This window comes from Apteryx rowi, unplaced genomic scaffold (assembly GCF_003343035.1).
Source record: "Apteryx rowi isolate R43461 unplaced genomic scaffold, aptRow1 scaffold_311, whole genome shotgun sequence".
In the NCBI taxonomy this organism is placed as follows: Eukaryota; Metazoa; Chordata; class Aves; order Apterygiformes; family Apterygidae; genus Apteryx; species Apteryx rowi.
The window spans coordinates 1,062,115-1,085,880 of NW_020449542.1; positions in this window are offsets into that span (position 1 = coordinate 1,062,115).

The window sequence follows — 23,766 nt, forward strand, 5'->3', positions numbered from 1 at the left end:
GAGTGGAAAAAAAAATTTCTCCAGGCCTTTTTGGTCTCGTAGTATTGCTAAGCCCTGGAGAAACTGTCCTGACTATTTTCTATTCTCCTTTTGAGGCCATGAAAAATGGCCTATTTTATTAACAGTGAAATGAGATGATTGAAACAGCCCTTGTTATTTTGTGTTCCAATGCAGGAGAACATGTAAGTGCATACTGAAGCTTCTTTCAAATCAGTAAGAGTTAAACAAATGCTTAAGATGTAAATACATGCTTGATTTTGCCCTGAACAAAAATGTTTTTCTGAACTGGGCCATTAATTACCAAAGCAAAGGCACAAAGGAGAAATAAAACTCCTAAGAGACTAATAGATCCAGCTAGTCTCTTATCTTCAGAGAAACTTTTCAGCTCTTTCACTGATGGCCACTCCAGCTTCATCAGCAGGATATAAAAGACAAGATGTAATTGTCCTGTTCAGGGCAGGATTCAGTTTGAGATTAAGAAACCTAAATGTAGGTGACTCTGCATGCTGTAGTGCCAAAGACCCCGTCATAGTTAATGAAAGTCCAGCTGATACGTCTCCGGAGCAGAGAGAGCTACTCAGCTGGGCAGTCATTAGAGACCTGCATGTATGGGTGGTTGCCTGCGTGTAGGCATCTCGTGCCATCACAGATATCTAGGATATCTGCCTGACCTTCAGCAGGCCATGGATCTCCCATAGGTCCTGTGTTGTGCCTGCTAGCCCCATGTGGAAGTCTTGGGTATTCTACAGCATCCCAAATTGCACTAAATTCTTATGTATGGAAATCTGAATCAAGCACTGGGTGAATATGTCAGGGCCAACTGAATTATTCTCCAGAGTCTGCTCGCTGCACTTCCTCAGGGTTCGATTTCTTTGTCTGCACATAGGTGCCTAGTGACAATCACGATGCCTTTGAGTATCCAAAATATCCACACAGGCTTTACATATGACACTGAACCTATAGGTGACCTATGTCCTCTGTAGCAGCAGTTGGGGATCAGGCATCTCAGATAGCACTAGACACCTATGTGAATTGAGTCCTAAATCTCCGCTGACTAAAGTGGGCCCTAGATGTCTAACTGTAGACACCTATAAGTAGATGCCTAAACTCAGATATATACTCTGGAACTGCTTACTACCCCACATTAGCTACCGTAACCATACCTTGAGTCTGGGACACCAGCTAGCAAACTCAGAAGGCACTTTCACTAAATGAACCCTGTCATGACTGCAAAGTATATCCTTACATTTGAACAAAGGAGACTAAAATAATAGAATTATGGGCAAGACTTTATGTTCTTTATTAGGCAAAACTACCTTCAGGATTGTTGGCAATGCTGGTGAAGAGCATTACTTCACATTGAAAAATTATTTAGTACAGTGTAATCATGCTACGATATTGCAGGCACTAATTTCTAATAACAGAGAATGATAAATTGACTGACATCCGTTGATTTGTTTGTGACAGTATTTAAAAGGTAGAAGTTATTGAAGCATTGTTTTGACCAACACGACTTCACTGATTATATATCTCGTCTATCTAACTATGTTGATTTCACTTTATATTATTAACTCTGAAACTTCGTTCCTTCTAACAGATAGTTATTTCTAAATCTAGTATTTCCATTACTCAGTTAATTCCATCTGTTCTTCACATATGTATTGGCTACACTTGAAAAGTCAATGTTTGCAACATGGTATTACGTGAAGTGCCATTTTTTCCCATGCTGAATATAGCAGATAAAGTACCTAAAAATGCTGAATGGCATTTTGGCATTGCTGTAATGGCAAACACCCTTTACATACTGCAGACATGCTGGAGATAACACTGTCACAAGTGCACTTCTGTCACTGGGGACATTTTCTGCACACATCTAAGACCCACCTTGGGTCTTCTGTAGGATTGGTATCTGTGGAGCATTGAAACCACGGCAAGCAGATTTCATTTCACCTAACTTTAGTCGTCTAAAAGTAAAGTCCAAACTAAGCTTAGGAAATAGGCTGCATCAATGGTCTTGATGTCTTTGAGAGAGGCAGAGAAAGGCATTTCAAAGAGAGAGCCACTTCCCTCATTGAATAGAGAGGGAAGTTAATCATTAACTTAGGTTGGATACCCAGCTTTTAGCCAGCTGAAGTTATGTGTCATGAATACCTACAATCCTAATCTGTAGGAACATTTGCAACAGCTTTGGAAATGGCCTTTTGCTCTTTCCTTAGAAAATTGTTGCATCTGCTGTGATTTTAGGTGAAGGATTATTTTAAGTAAAATTGAGACTTTAGCATTAAGCTTGACATTTAAAATTGTGTTAATGAATTGAAAGGCCTGGAGAGACCGTTTAGAATTACATTCCTTTCTGTCTGTGCTCTGAGTAACTGATGCTGGTCTGGTTACTAATTTCTGTGTTAGGTACTCAGCCTATTATCTGATTCATTTCATCTAGAGCAGAAACCAAGACTGGCAAGTACCACTACACACTCTTGTCAATCATTGCCACTCTTTCTGCAGTTGTCTTAATTGTACTTCATTACTTGTATCAATATCTTGGAACACAGGACTTAAAATGATCTTCATTTTAAAGGCGTTAGTGGAGAGGCCAATTTGGACTTTGGTATTTCTGGAGATTTTAATGGTAAAAACAGATTGCCAACTGCAGAAAGCTTAGGATTTTTTCTTCTATCTGATTTTAACTTTCCTCTAAGTGTAATTTTAGCTTTTATTTTCCAGTCCAATAAACCATATGTAATAGATTGTATTTTAATCATTACCTTCAATTTTAGAGAACTCAAGTTAGGTTTGAATTTTCTAAAAGGATCTTGGTTTTCAGGCATATTAGCCTACAGCTCCTTTTAGACGGCATCAGGAACCCTCATCTTCCACTTTAGTTTCCCTTTACAAATCCAGGGTCATTGGTTCAAATAAGAAAACATAATGGAAGCACTAAGAAATCGACAATTATTACAACTTTGCACCACATTTGTTTATGGTTACAAAGCACTTAAGGAGTCTTTGGAAAGATTAAATACTAAAATGCAAATCTTGACCAATACCTTTCAAAGCAGACAGATCATTTCAGACATCTTATTTCTTCAGTATGCACCTTAAGACACACTAAAATCACTAGATTTGACAAGCATGCTGAATCCCAGCCTCTAAATATCAATTCCTTCTATTCAATTGAATTAAAACACCAGAAACATTGACCTCTCAATATACTGATCTTATGTTTAGAAGGAAAAAGACATGCTTATTCCTTCCCTTGCTATTTTTCTATCAGGTTAACGAGCATTCTTGGCTTAGACAGAAATCATCATTTCTATGAGGTGGATTGAGGTGCACTGAAATCTGGCTGAACTGCTGGGCTCAGAGGGTTGTGATCAGTGACACAAATTCCAGCTGAAGGCCAGTCAGTAGTGGTATACCCCAGGTATTGATACTGGGGCCAATACTGTTTAATGTCTTCATTTATGACCTGGATGATGGGACTAAATGCACCCTCAGCAAGTCTGCAGGTAATACTGGGAGGAGTGGCTGACACACCAGATGGTTGTGCTGCCATTCAGAGAGACCTCAGCAGGGTGGAGAACTGGGCAGAGAAGAACCTCATGAAGTTCAACAAAGGGAAATGCCAAGTCCTGCACCTGGGGGAATAACCTCATGCAGCATGACAAGCTGGGAGCCAATGAACTCAAGAGCAGCTTTGCACAGAAGGACCTGGAGGACCTGGTGGGCAAGAAGTTGAACATGAGCCAGCAATGTGCCCTCAGGGCTAAGGAAGCCAACAACATCTTAGGCTGCATCAGGAAGAGCGCTGCCAGCAAGTTGAGGGAAGTGATCCTTCCCCTCTCCTCAATGCTGGTAAGGCTACACCTGTAGTGCTGTGTCCCATTTTGGGCTCCTCAGTACAAGAAAGACATGAACCTACTGGAACGAGTCCAGTGAAAGGCTACAAAGATGATTAAGGGACTGGAGCATCTATCATACAACAGGAAATCAATTTTCCAAACGGTATGTTAAGAAGTCTGAGTATCTCAAAACAGAAAAAAACAGGTGGCTGTTCTTCACGAACTATTCATTATCAAGTTCAGAGAATAGAGTTGTGACATAAAGATGATTAAGGCTGCTTATGAAAAATGTTGATGATTTAACCTCATATTCAAGACTTAAGTTATTCCTCAATGAGAGAAAGAAGAAACCCACCACCCACGACTCCAAAGAATACCTCTTAACAGAACGACCTGTAATTTGAAAGACATAGACTATTATTTAGCTTTCTTCTTATTTTGATGTGTAAGTCTGAGAGCTCCATCAGATGCCACATCTTTTTAATGCATCTTTCTCTTTCACTCTTTTACAGCTGGTAGCTGATGAGAACTTCACCTTCTGATGCCAGGCTCAGTTCTTGGTGGGAGGACTTTTTTCTCCTTTGATTACAGGTCAGCCTCAGACAACTCAGGCCAGGACTCTGGCCAGCTTGGTGCCTGCCTTGAGCCCTTATAAGACTCTCTAACCAACAACATTCCCATTTCCCTGCCATTCTCTTATATATATGAGGCTATGGCTGATGTGCCTTTTTGGTGAAGAACAGCCTGGCGGGGAGAGCAGAGATGATAATGTTCTTGCAGGAACAGTCAATCAGAAATAGCTACTCCTGGATTTGTAGGAGGCTTTGTGACATCTGTAAATCAGGTCCTGTATATAGTTTCTCAAGCTGACCCTCAAATACTGAACTCACCAGAATCAGTGACCACCTTTTAAAATGTAGACATTACTCCAAAGTGATTATTAAGAATCCAGAATGATTCAACATTTAGATCAGAGTATGCACAACTGAGATTTAGTGAAAGAGACATGAATAATAAGAGACTGAAATAACTTACTGGCTTTTGTCTGCTGTTATTCAGAATGCATCACTTACATAAACTTTAAGTTTCAACTTAGTTGTGAAATTTGCAATCATGATGTGAAAGAAGAGGTCACAGAAATGGTTTGCCAGATATTGCAATGAGTATATCTCGTGGAAGGATGTGCAGGAATTGTTTCATTGACTCACTGAATTACGCAGTGTTTTAAGCATTAAACTGACAGTTGCTAAGAAATTTAGACATACACCCATTCCCAGTGCTGATAAAAAGAATTTATTCATGTTCTTAAAAAAAGGACCATTGCAATATGTTTTATAATAAGTTTCAGTTCCTTAATTTTCATGAATTACTAGCAAATTTGACATTGTAGGAAGGATTTGACCAAATCTATTCAGTGCTTTAGCATCCCCCAAAATGGTAAACAAAAATTCCATGTAAAAAATGAAAAAGCTTTCCTCCTTTCTTTTGACCACAGTGAGCAGGAATGTAATTGCCGTTCACAGATAATTTTCAGCAATTTTCTATTTGTGGTAATGATAGCTTTTTTTTTAATCATGAAAGCCAATACTGAAGAGAAGATAGTTATTTATAGATATGTCTTTTGTACAGGTTGATTAAGAACCACAGGTCTAATTGCTGAAGTCAACGAAAAGCCTCCCACGGAGTCTGATGTCAAGCTTGGTCTGTCATGTACTGGTATGTAAGTGCATACCTCTGCCTTCTGCAGAAACAGGATAACCCAGGTGTAATAAGCATCCTGCTAGCAGACATACAGTAGAGACAGTCCTGGAGGTTTTTTTTTATTGGAGACTTTGAATCTGGAGATGAACTTCCCAAACTCAGAATATCCTGGCATCATCTTGACAAGATAATGGGTCTGTGTGTCCATTAGGCCCAAGATATGTTTGTTCTATTCATTTTCACAATGTCTCACAAAACCTGTGCCTCTTCTTCCCTTTTCTTCCCGTCATTTCTTTGGTAAAATAATAGGGTTCGTAGCTGTTAGTTTGAAGAAAACCCCTCCCCTACTCCTGATCACAAGAACACAGTACCTTTAAGATAACTTTCCAATGTTAAACCCTAGTCTGAAGAAGCTTATGATTCACAAGACACCTAAAAATGCTCCCCGCTATTCACTGTCTCTTGCTGTTATACAATCTCCCAAATCTGATGAACGCTTCTAGGGCTTTGTCATATTCTCTTTGTTCAGGAATGTGAATTGTCTTCTGTATAATTGACATAATGACATGACATAATTGATATAGCTTGACTTTCCTTGTACTGCAGATTTAAATCCCCATGGAGTATCCTAGCTTACCAGAGATGAGGCCTTCCATTTGGGAGAAAAGGCTCAGTTCAGTACAAAGTGCTCTCTCTAGTGAGACAAAGAGAAATAATGAAAATTATTTCCATGAAGAACTAAAGGTTGGAAGCATTAAGAATACTTAATGCTTCATCACCAAGACTTTGAGGGGAATAACAAAAAAAATCTCACTTCTAGGCCAGCAGCCCCAGGCTGCTGGGGGTGAAAATAATTTTATGGCAGAAAGGCATCAAGCTGTCAAAAGAGAAAATTATCCTGTAGCTTGGTCCTTTCGACCCAATGAGGACTCTGTATCCTTTTGCATTGGAGATATTCCCTTTGGGAGTATTCCTTCCCATGGATAAGAAGAGGCAACCTAAAATAGAAGATGATTTGGCATATAGAAAACTGGGTTTGTAATGCTTGCTGTGTTCAAAGGTAGCACATCTCATAGGCCTCTAGGCAGGCTCTCAGAGAGTACCTGCAGGGATGGTCTGCATTTTCCTAATACTCCCTAAGAGCCTATCTAGAGGCGTATGAGATCTGCCACTTTTGCACCCAGTGAGCATCACAAGCCGTGATGTGAGGAAGAAAAGTGTTGGAGGCCAAATGGAAGTTGTTAGGTGGGAGGATAAGCAGCAGGACCCCCATGGCAGCCTTTTGCGAAATGCTCCCAGTACCACATGACCATACAGAAAGACTGAAAATCAGTCTCACGTTATGGTTCAGGAAATGAGGAAAAGAAGAAATGATACAGAGTTTGCCCTCACTGGAAACTCAGGAAAATTTTGGAAAAGAAGTAGCCTGTTTAGAAAAGCTGGGTTTCATCTCAACTGAAATGGAAGCAGATGGCATTCAGTCTTGAAGAAGTTATATGGGGGATTTTAAACAAAGCACTGTAAGAAAGCATCTGGAAAGGCACATCCACCAGGGTGCAGTCATGAAAAACTATATCTTCAGATGAATGATAGTGTGAAAACCAATAACCTGGCAGAGAAACAATGAAGATCACCCTGAAGAAACCAGTCCTATTTAAACAAAACACACACACACACACACATACGCACACAAATATGAAAGCAACTGGATCAATGTGTATGTTTTTCCATTCAAATGTTAGAAGTCTAAAAGCTGAAAGCGGGGAACAGCTATGTTTGCTTTTAAATTAGGAAGCTGACATAGCAGACATATGGGAACTGGAAAGGAAACAAAGATAATCATTGAAATCTTGTAACAGCTAGGTAAAAATTATTACAGAAGAAAGAGTGAGTTGCCCAGAGGTAACAGTGATGCTTTTTGTTAAAGAAGACATGCAGTCAAATCAGATAAATAAGTTAATTTTAACTCACAAAAGAAAATCACTATGGATAGAAATTACAGACCTAAATAGCAAAAATGTAGTGTTAAGACTATACTTCAGACCAGGAAGGACGGTGAGAATTCCTGTAACATGCTAATCAAAATTAGAGAGATGACAAATGCAGAAAATACAATAAGAATGAGCTGCATCAGTTGCTTTATATAAATTAAGAACCTGTGGTGTGATTGCAACATGATGCTGGGAATAAATTTTCAGACTGCATCATGGAGGAGCTAATCAAGCAAATGACTGGTAGAGGATCCTGAGCTGTACACAGATCTGGTTTTAAAATATTGCTGTCACAGCCACTATAGTAGTGTTCAATTTCATAAAGTAAAACTATATAAATATGAAGATACTTGTAAAGCAAGATAGAAACAGTCAAAAAGGTAAAGTGTTGGTAGGTGGCATAAGAATTGTTTGAAAATACCAAACTAGAGACTTGGAGCAAATGCATGCTCTCTCTCAAAAGAGTCTGTAGAAAGACAAATAAAAAAAGTGACCATCAAACTATCACAGTTAAAGAGTAGGATAAGTAAGGTTATCCTTAAAAAATTGGAACTCATTGAAAAAAACAAACAAACAAACAGAAATTGACATTAACTCTGGCATGTTGAATATAAAATCATGGTAAAACAGGCCAAAAAGAAACACAGAACTAAAGGCATAAAAATGAAGATATCCTTTCTTAAACACATGTGAAGCAGGAAGTCTACCAGAGAGTCTGTAAATATTCAAATTGCTAAAGAAGTTATGAAAGAATATAGGGCTGTAACACTAAAAGACCACGAAATATTTGCATTGCTTGTTTTAGTGGAGGAAGGTGGTGAGGTTCTCATACCACAACCTTTCTTCAGGGGGAGTGAAGGTTGGAGGAACTGCCTTAAACCAAAGCATCATAAGATCACAGGAAGATTCAGGATGGGAGGGACCTCAGGGGGTCTCTAGTCCAAACCCCTGCTCACAGCAGGTCAGCTCTGGGGTCAGACCACGTTGCTCAGGTCTTCATCTATTCTAAAGTTAGTAAATAAAATTTTACAACATGTCACTTAAATTAATAGAAGCGTATAATAAATTGTTATATAATAAATTGTTATGAATACTGTATTGACTAAAACTGCCTTAGTAACAGAGAACTAGAGGGTGACAAATGTGACTTTAATTTCCAAATGGATACTTGGGGTGGAGTCAGAGGTCTGTGAGCCACTGCCGGCAAATTGAAGGGAGCTACAATAAAGAGGAGGATCAGCAGATACTTGGACAGCCATGGAACTAGAAGGGTCAGCACATCTGCTGCAGAGTTCATTGGTTATTACGATTCTGCAGAAGAGTCAGGGAGCATGGGATCAAAGGTGATCCAGTCCATAAAATGTACTTAGGTTTCTGAAAAGCTTTCAGAAAGATCTATCACTAAAGACTCTCAAAGATACTAAGTTGCCAAGGGTCAAGCACCACATTTTCTCATGGATTAATAACTTATTAAAAGTTGGAAAACAAAGGACGGGAATAAAAGCCATCAGACAAATGAAGCCATGCATATGGATGTATTAAAAAGACTTCTGAATCCTCTGCAGAGTTTAGTAAATCCCTTGTTGGAGATGGGGAAGTATCAGATATGTATTTTGGGGAAGGTCACAGCTGTAGTTTCATTTGATGGAATTCCCTTCTTGAGTGGCATGTGTGACAAGTGAAACCAATGTCTCCTAGTTGTATAAAAGAACAAGAATAGCATAGGCAGGACCTCACTGGTTTTCATTCAGTTTCTTCTTTCTGATTTTTACAGTTTTGGCCTAGTTGTGTCTCCTTTCTATGAAAGTAATTCTGCACTGTGAAGATTCACTTTTCTTCTCTGTCACCTAAAAGCCTTACCCTACTTTCCCTCATTACCTTTATTTCAATGTGCTTTGCTAATTATCTGATTTAAGAGTTTTATTTTGTAAAAAGAAACTGTTCTGTTTCTATTTAGGTTCCTGAAGGTGAAGTATGATAATTTTAAAAGTTGATCTAGCTGGCGTATTGCAATAACAAATGTTCATTAATATATCCCATATCACAGGAAAAGAAAATATTTTGCTGGACAGCCCCTGGAGCTGTACAGCACTGTCACCTAGCAGCTCCACTCAAGATGGAGACCCCTGTCTGCAACCTACTCCGGTGTCCTCCATCCCTTGTATGAAGGATCCCTGGAGCCCCAGAGACACCACATCCAACTTGCTGGTATACGTGAGGTTTAGGAAGGGTCCGAGCTCGCTGCGATGAAGCCCCTGTGCCGCAGAGGCAGGTGCCTGGCTCCTAGAGGTCCGTGCTGTGCTGGGAGTGCCAGCTGGGGCTGCAGCTCTGCTGCTGCCTGTGTCCTACAGGATGTGATGCAGAGCCTCTGGGCGGAGGTCCGATGGGCCATGTCCCCATTCACTGGTGGATCTGGACCACCCTCCCACTCTGCAAGGGACAGCAGGAAGCCACAATTTATGTACAATGGAAAGCCAAATTCCCAAGCTGATGCTGGGGCATGGCACTGATGCTGGGAACAGCCTGTCCCTGACCAGTTCCCCTTCTCAGCCCAGAAGTGAGCAGGCATTGCCTTCTGAAAAGAGGCCAGTCAGCCCTGGTGTCCATCAGCACGGGGGGGTCTGCCCAGATGCAGTCCCCCCCGAGCGCAGCACTGCTGCATACTCCCAGCACTGCACCAGTGCCCCAGGCAGGGCACACATGGCTTCCCATGCTGGGTGGGCCAATGGTTGGGTGCTCAGAGATACCAGTTCGTCGTATCCCACAATGCTGCTGGCTGATGCTGGCTGAGTTGGGGGCTTCAAACTCTGCTTCAAGCCCTAAAATCAAGTGGGCAGGAGACCTAAGTTGATCTCCCTAGTGCTGGTAAGACTGGAATGGGAAGCAGAAGCAGTGCAGGTTCCACTGACTTCCTCGTTGCAAGCGACAATGAATACAAACTGATGCTTTCAGTGAAAATTTTAAGGATTACAAAAATCCCAATGTATATTTTGTTATTAGAATAAGCCCACGAAAAATTAAACCAGATTGTGAAGAAAACATTAAAAATGTGTTCTCTTATCTTGTGCATCCTGCATGATGAAGCTAAAAATGATACTTATATTTAAGTGTTGCTATGGTTACTGACACTGTTCTTCTGAGTCTTGGGAGGAAAGCAAGTGATCTTATTAAGGAACAGGTTGTATGCAGGAGATAACCTCTGACCTTCATGAAGATTTCATTTGTATTGGTCTAACTTTCAAACTTTCATGGCCTAATCTGCATTTGACTGAAGTAGCTGCAATTTCATTTTGTGTTCTGTCTTTGTGCAGAGAAGTTTTACCTCTTATAGACAAGTTTGAAAGTTTTGACCTGAACTCCCAGAAGACAGAATTTGTTGTTCATTTACTGTTGCTCCCCAAAGCACTCTGTAAGATAAATGTCATGGTAGATTTTCCTTTTTAATTTGATGAAGTCCCTAAATTTAAGAATGCGGAAGATATTTTTTATAGTATGGATGATTTTACAACCAAAAATAATTTTTCTTGGAAGCCTTCCTCTATCCCCTTGTTGTTGCTTGCATTACAGCTGTGCTGAATGTCCTCAGTCAAGCTTATGGCCTCATTAAGTCAAGTACGAATATATTGTAAAGAGTGGAGAGAAAGGGGAACCTGTCACCTCCTTAGAGCTGTGGAAATGGGGGAGAGCAGGAGCTTCACAGCGTCTGTACGTAGATTTGACATGGAAAGTGTTGTTTCTGTTTGTGTCACACTGACTCCTTGTGCTATTTGCTGTGAATCATAGGACCACAGAATAATTCAGGTTGGGAGGGACCTTAGGAGGTCTCCAGTCCAACCTCCTGCTCGCAGCAGGGTCAGCTCTGAGGTCAGGTTGCTCAGGGCTTCAGCCAGTCAGTTCGTGAAAACCTCCAGAGATGAAGTGTCGGTTCCTGCCCCAAACACTGTGATTTCCCCCAACCCAAGAGACAAAAAGGCAGAAGAGGAGCAAAGTCACAGGAGGCAAAATGGGGGGTAGAGTCCTACACAGAGCTGGTGGCAGTGCTGGGAGCAAAGGCCTGCTCTCTCATACTCAAGCCCCGTTCTGAAGTCAGCAAACTCTTCTATAGACACTGATTTCATGTAGTTTCCAGCTTCTCTAGAAGCAACACAGCTTTGCAGCCCTTCACTATATACAGGCCTCTCTTAAGGGCAGTTCTGTCCTCAGGGCAAGCAGTCATGAGACAGTTAAAAAGACCATCTCAAGCTTTGATGCCAAGACTGTTCAAGCGTGTTTAGCTTGTGCCCAAACTGGGAGCGGCTGAGTACATTAAAGCAGACACGGTTCTGCATTAATGGGCCAGCGTGGCTCTGCCAGGTGGCGTGGCTTACGGCTGTTTCTACGAGATGGCATAACAGTGCCCCAGGGGAGGAAAGATTAGATACTCCTTGCATTGAGTTCTGTATCTGTTTCCATCAGTGCTGGCCCCTTGGTGTGGCTGACTGGCCTCAAGGCCCCAAACTGTCTCACGAGAGCCCCAGGGGGGTCAGCAGCAGCCTCATCCCAGCACGAGCAGAGATGGCGAGCGGTGTTCATGGTGGGCACCACTGCTCCTCCAGCTGCTCCACGAGAGCTGGCAGCACAGCCTCAGAGCAGGTGCCTGTGTCCGGGCTGAAGGAGCAAGGATGGAGGGACTCAGGGCTGAAGAGACAGTGCTGGGGCTGGTGAGGGCGGGGGCAGGCAGAAGTGGCAGTGCACTTGCTCACCCTGTGTTGGGCTGTGGGTCTTCAGAAAGACAGGGGTGGTAGGGAGAGCCAACTAACACACAGTGGGGAAGGGAAAGACCCTTAAATCTTTATATATTTGATTTCTATAATTTTTTATAATTTGCTTATTGTTAGCAGAGCACTTTAAGTGAATAAAAGCTAACAGAAAATACCTATTACAGATACAGACTCAAAGGCTTGTAATTGTTTAATTTTGGTTTTAACACTCCTCCTAAACTATAGGGCAATGATTTTAAATGTTGTCACCTCTAGTAAGCTAATGAGAAAGGCAGTTGTGGCATTTAGTAGGTATTTAACATTGGAAATGGTGAATATAAGCATCTTGAAAAAATTTTTCATATAATTAAAGTTGTTTCACTCTCTGAAACCAGAACATCTTTCAGCAATGAACTGGAAGAGATTTGAGGTGAGAATATAGATCATTTAAAATAATGAGCCTTGCAGAATCTGCGTTGTTCTCAGTGCATTTGTTCTGTAATTGCACTGTGTTGATGTCACCCTGTTTAAGCTAATGCATTAGTTGTGTTCTGAGCCCACTCATGGACACCTGGAGCACATGGACACATTTTTTTTCCTACAGTTGAACTTATTAATGAGTCCATTTGTTGCTTGGATGGAGAAGGTGAGAGAATTTGTATGGATTTCAGACTAACAAAATAATGTAGGGACAACTTACCTTTGCCTAAACCTAGCTGAGCTTAAATCAAATGGGTGGTTGTTTAAAGTCACACACAGTGCTTATATTGTTTTTATTTACTCTGTTTAGAAATCACTCTAGCTAAATCAGTGCATCCCCTAGTGTGATATAATGAGGTCTCTCCTCAGATAAGTTACACCGGTATAAAGAAGCTATACAAAAATAGTCGACGCAGCATAAAACTGTCTGTAAACAAGCCTCAAAGCACAGCAGATTAAGATGGCCTGCTCAGGGATTTGCACCAGTTTAATTAATTGTTAACTGAATTTTATTAAGTTCCAGAAACTTCTGATTTTAGACAGAGCCTTGAGCCCTGATCTTCCATTCAGACTTGTTGGTAGTGCTGGGTGAGCTGCTCTTGGTGATTTCTTCATTTGCAGCAATGCAACCTTGGTCATCCCCACACTATTCATGATGACTCAATTTGCATAATGGCTCCTAGAAAAGCAATTAGAAGAGATGGAGCTGAGGTGGTCTGCTATATGGTCTCCTATTTATCTCTGAGCTCACTAGTTACACCACCACTCAGGATTTAAATTCTCTGTCTAAGGCGATGTGAAGTGRTATCTCCTTGGCTGAGTAAAAAAAGAGTTTTCTTCCTTCTAGGCCTACAGAGCGGTGGACCTTGCCCTTTACCCCCTGAAGTAACGGCATTCATTCTGCTTATTCCCATGGATACGGGATTGGTTAACACAACAGCTTCGAATATTTTGGTTACAGTTGCTGTGAACTGCAAGGARCTGCTGAAGGATCACCTACATGGGGTGTTGTGCATGTGCTAGTATATTTGGTAGCAGCATATATGATCAAAGGAAAATTAAGGGGAGGGAATGGGAAAAGCAAGAGAAACTTACTGACTGAAGTCTTGAAAACAACTTTGTCAGTGCCCCTTTTGGAGGCCCTGTTATTTAGACTGCCATGCTTCCTCAGAGCAAAAAATCTATGGGGTGAGATTGTAATGTAGACCCAAAGAGACACAAAATGGGATTTTCTCTTGAAACTAACACAAAGATCTGGTATGAAGAAAAAACCTCATGGTCTAACTCATTGAATCACTTCATTTCCATGGCTTTTTACTTGTGCCTTGTAAGAAAAAAAACAAAGAGTTTTGGACATCAGGGTAAGCCACTGTAACTGTGCCGTGCTTGAGACCTGTGTTACAGTACAGACAACACAGCAGGATTTTTAAGAATCACATACTTATATAATTACAAGGAGATCTCTGCACCAACCAAGCATGTATGTATTTAACCTAACTTGATTAAGCCTTCTGTAAATTGCACATATTTTCTTACAGAGCTCCAAATATGTACAAAAAGAAATAACCCAAAGAGCAAACTTCAAAATTTGCCTGGAAATAGTGGTGTACGCTGGACACCCTAATTCCTGCCCAAGGAGGCTTTTGCTGGTGATTCTTATGTCCTTTCTGTCRGCAGTGACGGCAGTGCTCCTTCTAGGATCTAGAAATACAACTAGAAAACCATTGCTTTTCATTTATTTGTTTTTAATCATCCCCCTCACCCCCCCACCCCTGGAAAATAATTTTGTTTGGAAAYGTTGCATGAGCCGTACTGTTCTACCTCGTGGGAAATGCAGTTTGTGCGACTCATGCTTGCGTTTCCCTTTTGGGGTGGTGCTCCCAGCTCGGGAGCCTTCCCCGGGCAGCGGGTGTCCTTGGGTGCCTCGCAGCCGGGGCAYGGCCGCTTGCCACGGAGAAAGACCTGTGCTACATCCCGGGAAATCCAGCCTCTCTGAACAGCCCAGCTGGGGGGAGGAGGGAGCCGAGGCTTTCAGTCAGACAAGGGTGTGCTGGATCCCAGTGCRCCTGTCTGGTGAAACTGGGAGATAGTGAGCAGGCCCAGCGCGGAGCGGGCAGAGGCTGGCTGAAGGGACGACACGGGACGAGAGGCCAAGCAGCGTCAAGCAGACGGATGTCGGGTATCTCCTGCTGGGGCCAGCGCTGGCTGGGGCGGGCTGGCACCCCAACGCCGCGGCCTCGCCTCGCCTCACCTCACCTCACCTCGCCCGAGCGGGCGGCGAGGGTGACCCCCGGCAGCGAGCGCTCGGGGACAGGGCCGGGCGGCCCTCCCTCAGCGCTGGGCACGGACGCTCAGCGCGCGCGACCCCCAGGGTTTGCTTCGTGCTGGTTAATTGTCGCTCTCGCGCAGAAACCTCCTGCGTGCACAGGGCACTGTGCAGAAAAAGCAGGTTTGGCATCTAGCACGTTTCTTCAGCTTTTAGGATGGCACCTTCTAGTGGGCTGTGTTAGTACTGACTGACACGGGCGCTGCCTCCCTCCGCACGGCTTTTCTGGTGAAAAGGTAGAGATGGAAAGGCCCTACTACAGCACAGAGCGTTTTCTGCCAGCTCAGTGGCTTTCCCGCAGATGGATCTCAAGTGCCGGGGCCAGTGCAAGGGAGAGGGGGAGGGAGAGGAGGAGGGGAGATGGAGGGGGAGAGCAGAGCAGAGCAGAGCGGAGGAGGACCRCCTGCAGAAGCGTTAGGCTAGATGTGGAATAGTAATTTCAGGATCATTGGACAAAAGAGGTGAGGATCACTTACTGGCCGGAAAACCAAAGCAAACTCTGAAGGCCGTGCACCACCTGAAGTTGGTACGCTGGACTTGGCTCTGYTCTGAGTGGGGGGCTGGACTACATGACTTGCAGGTCTCTTCCAGGCTGAATTATTCTGTGATTCTACAGTTCTGCGCTATGTCTGCATTTTGAAACAACAAGATGCTCCTTTGTTGATATATGGTCTTTTGGGAATCACACTACTGGCAGTTAGTGTCATAAAACTGACCAGTTATTTGTGTAAAGTACTGACACATCTGTCTGTAGCACTGGCACRTTTCAAGCATTATGAGTCACCTCTCTTCCTTGGAATTGTAGGGCATTTTCTGACATCTTTGGAAGAAAAGAAAGGCCACACCCCAGGGCCAGACTATTAAATTAGGGCTTTGTACTTCAACTGCATTCTTGAAATGTACATTAAGAAATAGACAAATGTGTTTACTGATCACAAAACTGAACTCTCCTTGCTGGAGAAGTGATCCTGCCTGTGATTTTGTCCACGTGGAAGGCATTCAGGGCCATGCATGCTTTTTTTGAGGGCTCTGTGCTGGGAGGATGCAGTGACTGAACAGCATCTGTGCAAGGTCACATCTAATGTCCACGGCAGTGGGCCATGTAGCACAGGTCATGGTGCCCTGCTCCATCCCGGTCTCTTCCCCAGCCTGTATCAGGGTAGGAGTTTTACTGCTTCCCTGTTTTGGAGGCATAATCTGGAATAGCTGCATATGCTTAGGTTTGTAGAAACATCATTAACAGGCACCATTTTGATTATTCTGGATARCCTAGACATATGGGGGGAGAGGAAAGGAGGGAAAAAAAAAAAAGATGAAGACCACATCTGTAGGTGCCTATAGCATTACTCAGCAGTGGTACCCCCTGCTAACAAATCAGCTCACTAAAAGTGCATTTTCCATCTGAATATGARGAAAAACTTTACTGTGAAGGTAACAGGGCACTGGAACAGGTTGCCCAGAGAGGTTGTGGAGTCTCCTTCTCTGGAGATATTCAAAACGCGCCTGGACACGATCCTGTGCAACGTGCTCTAGGTGACCTTGCTTGAGCAGGGGGGTTGGACTTAGACAATCTCCAGAGGTCCCTTCCAACCTCAGCCTTTCTGTGATTCTGTGATTTGCCCTTCAGTCATTTCATCCTTAGCAATGCTCAGGAAAAAAAAGGATGAACTTTGCAGAGATTCATATATTTTGGGACACACAATGTGCCCAGACGTGAGAACAGATTAGGTAGCAAGGGAGGGCCACACCAAAGCCCTGAAGCCCCAGCAGCTCTGCCTCATCTCAGGCTGGCCAGCTGTTCCTCGGGGGTGAAATGACCATTCCTGCAGTGTCTCCTCTGCCCCTCATGTGGCGTGGTGAGCGCTGTGGGGCAGCACGGTCTCTGGGGAAGGGAGCCAGRGAAGGTGCTGGCGCGGGACGGCAGCAGGGCACCTGCTCCGCAGTGCAGGGCATTCCGTTGGGCTTGTGATGGCACAGGCAAGGGTCTTGTGTCCTCTCTGTGCTGCTGAATTGAAAGCTTGAGAAGCAGCAAAATGACTAAATAAATAAAAAAAAATCCTAATAAAAAGAAAAGGATTTGCACTCCCCCTTGCCTTCTAATATAACCATGAAGTGGAAAGATTTTGCATATTTGTACTCTTCTTATTCTCCAGTCACCTGCTGAATATTTATTACTGTAACATCTCTTATGTCTTTCTGTCTGTTCATAAATGGCTCAAAGCCAGTGATTTGARCATTTGCTTTAAACTGAAGCCAATAGTTACTGAAAGAAAGTGCTTATTCCATGCAAGTTCTCCAGATCTTCCACAGGAAACATGATTAACAGCCAGCTATATTTAAGGGACTCTAGGCTATGATAATGATTCTCTGCCTTCAGGAATGAGGCATAATTAATTACGTGCCTTGGAGTGTTTTGATTGTTGCTGGCTGTTCAGACAATCCAGCTCCCAGGTGCAGATCTGCTTTTACTTGTAACAGGGGAAGCATTTGATTTGTGTAGTCTCATACAGCATCTCCTAGCTGGAGGTCCTGGATCTCTGAGGGTCTGTAAGACATTAGAAAGTGATCTGCAAAATGACTGCAAGTTAAAAACAAGAACTTTTCACATTCACATGTAGAAAAGGAAGGAAACAAACAAAATGAGTGGAAGTAAAAAATAATAAATCAACTTTCAGAGCTGAGGCGCTGTTTCTTTTTTTTGATTGGAAGTGAAAACTGCTGAGACAAGGCTGCACAGAAAGGTCAGTGTTTTTTTTCCCCTGGAGGTGGCAGGTGGCCTGAGCAGAAAAATAGCCTATGCTCACTCCTTTGCTCGGCCCTCACATTTTTGTCAACATGTATCATTAAATTCTTCCTGCTCAGATCTGCAGGATGGACRACACAGATGAAGAAATCTGTGCAGGGGAGCATGTGCTTAGCACTGCAGCCAAGCTGGATACCYGCACTGAGTTCCCTTTGATTTCCCCAGGGCACCTACATACCACTGTCGACATGGCCTATGGGGACCACAACTTGCTCTGGTTCCTGTTGGCACAGCTCACACAAGATGCTTATACCTGATCACCCTTTCAAAGCTGTAACCTACATTACAGCTGGGTCTGTAATCAGAATAATTCTTCTCCATCAGTCTTGGTAGAATTTCTGGGTTCTCAGGACATATTTAGTTTTTCTTTTGRGGTCATTTTACTGGTTTTCTTCTGTTTTGTTTTGCTTTTGCGTGGGATGGTGGGAGGAGGACTGGTGTAGGAGACAAGGCCAGTGAATCCACACTGAGATTATGAATCATTGCTTCTTGACTTAATTTCCTGAGGAAATAAGGTTTATGCGATCATGTCATTGCTTGCCATCTCTTTCCCTCTGTTCTTCTTTTGCATCCAATTTCAAGCATGCTGGACAGGAGGGGCAGATGTATCAAGTAATATGAAATGTCAACATATTCAATGAAAATAGCTGGATAAGGTTGATTTCTTATGGAGAGAAAAAGTCAAATAGATCATGCCTTATCAGACACCAGAGAGTCCACCCAAGGTGTCTGGGCCTGAGGGAGAAATGTTGGATACTAAGCTACCTTGGTTCTGCTGCTCACTTAGCTATTTATTCAGTTCAGCAGTGGGGAGACAAAACCCCAGCCCCAACAAGGTGGCCAGATGGTGCAGTCTCATTCTGGGCACACCTTTGCTGATGTGATCCATGGTTGTGCACAGGCTGTGTGTATAAATTTGGTTTAAAAGGGGACTGAAGACAGGTGGCAGGAGAGGAGTTTCCGTGCTCTAGAAAGGAACGTCCAGTAGGATAYGGTATGTGCTACTGCAAAAACAGAATTAGCTCACCAAGCTGTTAATACTATCACCATGTGCAGAAAAATGGAATAAGGTTTAAATATTATGTTTATCTTCATTTTCACTAAGCTGGGTGCAGTACTGAGCCAGATGGGTGCAGTCTGTACTGACAAGGGCACTCTTTCTTTCTAAAAAAGTTTTGTGTTCATCTGTCCATCTGCTTGGTATCCATGCAACAGTGAAATGGAACAGCTTTTGCATATTTATACCCTTGTTCAGCCTGCAGCACTATGAGAACTAAATGACATGATCACAGAGAAGTTTGTCCACTTAGAAACACTCCACCAACCCTAGCAGAATAAATGTGAAGTGAATGTTATCATTTAATTATTTTTAATCAATAGTAGAGCTTGGCAAATTCTGCAAGGAGTATTCATCAGTGTTAACTGAAACAAAAAAWGTACTTTTGCTTTGGTATTCACTGTCCTTTTTAATGGTATTCTGAGAATGTGCATACAAATGATTTGTGCTTAGCTGAATGCAAGTTCAGTGCTGAAAGGCCTTTCTTCAAAAGGAAGGGTGGCCTTGCGATTAAAGTGCCACGACTCAGGGGCTCTGGGATAGGCACTTAGCGCTGTTGAAAAATTTCTTTGTGACCATGAGCAAGTCATTYCAGGGGAGATTTTTAGAGCATATACTGGATCAGGCACTTGGCCATCAATTAGAATTTGAGTGCTGGACTCTGCCTTGTGCCCTTGAAAATTTTACCCTACATATCTCTAAATAGATTCAATTCCCCTTGTGCAAAATTGGGATGTTCATATTTCCTTTTTGTCATCTGTAATTTGTCTTGTCTAGTTATACTGTGAACTATTAAAGGCAGGAGCTGTTGCTAACTGGGTACTTCTGTGGATCACAGAACAACACTGTCTTGGTCTTGGCCGAGACTTCTAGGAGCTACTATTGCAGAAATAAATTTACACTGAGTGAAAACTTTATAAAGTTTCCTGAAGCGGTGTCGTGGATGAGTGGAGTAACGCACTTCACTCATAAGAGAGAAGCAGCACTATGTTTATTGCGGTAAGATAGTGACTTAACAAAGTTCAGTCATAAATAAGAATGATTTAACAAGGTTCAATGGCAAGGTTCACTCAGTTATTTACTGCGTGGAGGACAGGGTCAGATGCAAGTACAAAGGAGACCCTCCCGTTGAGTCACGAGGTTCAGAAAGGACCCCCTTGCTTTCCAAACTTCTGAGAGGAGCCTGGGTGCGACTGGATCCGATTCTAGTCTCAGACTTGGTCAAAGGTTTATGTCTAAGGGATTATGTCAGAGATATAACTCAGCAAAGTTTTGTGAAGTTTGCAAAGTTTCAGCATGCTATTAATCACTTACTGAGGATCTGTTGCGGTTAAGGAATCTCTCAGCCTCTAGGAGTAACCTTGAGAGGCGTCCCTGCTCAAGAGGAGGTTCTGCAGTGCAGCCCGCTGCTGTGCACGACAGCTCCATGGGCTCTGGGCTGCCCCCTATTTATTGAGGGGAGGAGATGATTGACTCATAGTCATATTTGCATGCTAGACAGGCCTTAGTTGGTGCATGCTCAATTAACCCCTGTCTACATGCTGTTTATGGGGAGATCAGGTTGATAGGGAGAGAGCACATCGGTGGGGGAAGGAGCACATCGTCACAAATGGCTATCTTCAAATTGCTTTGATTTCCTTGTGTTGCTCTGGGCAGGGAACAGAATTGAAATCAAAGAGCTGCACATGAGCAGCTCTACCAGGTCTGTATGATTTGTCTTGGCTTCTCAAGGACTATGATGTCTTCAGCATGATCCCTGAGGTATGCAGAAGCCTGGATCATATATAGCTAGAAGATCAGAAACCCAAGCTGAAGATTATGGTTTGTAACTGCTCTCAGCAGGCACACCAGAGTTTTTGCAGTAAGGATAAAGCTGTTCAGGGAGGAGACAGGACTTCTGCCAGGGTTGCTCGGATGCTGTGGAAGAAACTCCTGAAGAAGTGGAGGGACATCCCCCACCTCTCACTTCCTGTCCTGAGTCCATGCTCCATATCCTGACTGCACCCAAAACACAGCGGTGCATTTATTTATTTTTAAAGCACACATCACAGTGCACAAATAATTCACATAGTAATAATTCTGGGAAGTCAAGAAAGATCAAAGCACCTGGGACAACTATTATTTGCCCCACTTAGATACAGGAAGAAGCTCACACACCACAGTGATGAGGAAAGTACAAGGCCAGGCTTACAACAGGACAATCTTTGGTAGGGTAAGGGTGAACAGAGCTTGTGAACAGCTCACAAACAACTCAGCAAYTGCAGGGAATGCTCTTGGGGCTTTTGAACCATTTCCATTAAGAGACAGACTAAAATGAGTTCCATGGATAATTTTCAGGCACAAAAAAGGGCTGACTTGGTAAGATACTGGCTATTGGTTACTGTTGCTTGAATGAACAGTACAGCTAACTGGATAGAAGTGTTTTCTGTTTATCTTGCAACAAGATATCTASACTACACCTTAGTATATGCACAAAATATATCTCCATACACATATTCAGAAGAGGTGATGCTGGAGAGGCAGAGTAAACACTATGTGTAGAGGTAGAAATGGCAGGCTTYGTGGAAACTATTCTCAAAAAATCCAGAATTAACTCCCAGTTCAAACAAAATCTTTAACCTCTCCATTCCTCTGCAGGTTCAAAGGCCAGTGCAACTCACAGATGAATCGAGGTGTAAGAGTTTCCCCCAGCAATGTGCTGTCAAAGTTAGATCTCCTGCGACATGAAGGGCTGGGCACCTGGACTTCAATTCAAGCAACTTTAGCCCGGCTCTCATTTCTGCTGGCTGTTCTTCCTGTCCTTCCCCGGGTTGCTCTGTGGGGGCACCCGTTAGCACATGCAAAGAGACTCTGCAAACAGGACATGCCCAGCTCCAAGGAACAAAGCAACAATTTATTGGCTCACAAGCTAGCTGGGATTTAGCGAGTGATGCAGCTGAGCACTGGAGAGCTCACCAGCCGTAAGGCAGCCCTGCAGGCGACTGCGCAATGCTCCCCACAGCCCAAGCCCAGGCTGCACAGCTGAGGGGGCCATATCAGAGCCAGACCTTGGACCCTGGCAGGGGCAAGGAGGTCACAGCTGGGTTACAGATGGAGGGTTGCAGCTCCCAACACTGACCACTTGATATCTTTTGAGGTGGACGCCATCACCATGCGTGCTGTTGGAGTTCAGGCTGAGCCTCCCCTTATGCCTCTGCCTAACAGACTGCAGCTGCTGGCAGGGGAAAGGGCTTTCTTGGGTCTCCTAAATGCAGCCTTGYCCTGCTACCCTCGCTTGTTCAAGCTATGTCGCTACTGTGCCATGAGTCCCRAGCTACATTACATTCTGCTTTATCTAGCCAGCCAGTGGGATTCATGGCTAGTTGTAGCACTTGAGGAACTACTGTGTGCTGGGTCATTGCACTGAAAGTCATGCTAACTGCTGCAGATTGCTTACAAAACTTGACAGTCCATATTTCTTCTACTGACAATGCAACCTCAGTTCCAGCAATTTCAAGACATCAGCTGCAAATCTTTTTCTCCAGCTTGAACGTGTACAAATTGGTGTACATACTACAAAGCATTAATGATATAACAGCTTCAAACATGTAAAAATAGGTTTTGCTGATGTTAAATACTTGCTCTTAAGTGACAGCAATGTTCATATTTGCATATGGTATTCCAATAGAAACAGCAAATATATTTATTTGTTTCACTCTGTTATAATTGATGCAAACATCAATAATCTACATAAACTCCCATAGTTTTCAATGACAGGGGATGGCACAAGAGCCAATCATCCATAGACCAAGTTATTCCATCATAAGTTAATTCATGCAGCAAAGCAAATATCTTATTCTCTCTAATTTATTAGTTAATATTCTGGCCAGCAAGCCCCTATTTCTCTGTGATCTTTTGTTTGTATTCATTGGTCGTTTGTTTGATATCCATTGGTTCCATCTTTTACCTCTAGCAAACGAATAATCTTTATATTTGGCATAAATAAGCAATCATTAACTCCATGGTAGCATTCTAATGCAGTAGAAGGACACCTACTGAAATCATCATGTTTTCTAGGCACAGTCAGTCCTATTGCAAAGATCTTTTAACATTGCTCCTTAATGCTTTGTTAGAGCCTGCATGGAAAAAAAAATCTTTAATGGCTAGGGTGCTGAATAGTATTAAAAAATCCATTGGTGTCATTACCATTCTTTCTTTTACACTAATGGGGGTGTTGATTTAACACTGATTAAATTTATCAATTACCAATTAATTTTTTCAGTTAACCTTTTGCCTCACAGAGTTAGATTTTGGAACTGTTATGTATAATGCCTTATTTAAGCCCTGGTTGCTAGACAGGTATAAGTATCCTCTAATGTTTATCTATATCATCTCACTTCAGTGTTGCTTCTGTCCCAATTCAATCATACTATTTTACTATTCATTATTCACTCACCCTAGATTATTTCTAGACTTACACATTTGCTTGAAAGGACTTACTGACATCAGCAATAACATCAGTAGGTTGAGCTGCTTCCCTTCAAGTTATTGCCCCTTGGCAGACCACCCTGGAAAACAAACCAAAAAGACCTACCAAGGTCACTAAGTAACTATATTTTGGGGTGCATTTTTCCAAGGCTTGAAATGAGACTGATGAAATCTATTCTTCCAAGACTGTTTTGTTCTCTGTTTGGTATTTCTGCTGGCACACTGTAAGACTGACAACTTTCACAGTCACAGCTGGAATGTATCCTTTCCTGGAAAGCCCCTGTGGGGTGTCACTGAAGTGTTGGCACACAGCCTGCCTGCCTGCATTGCATTCTTTGTAGTTTTGGGACTTTCCACATC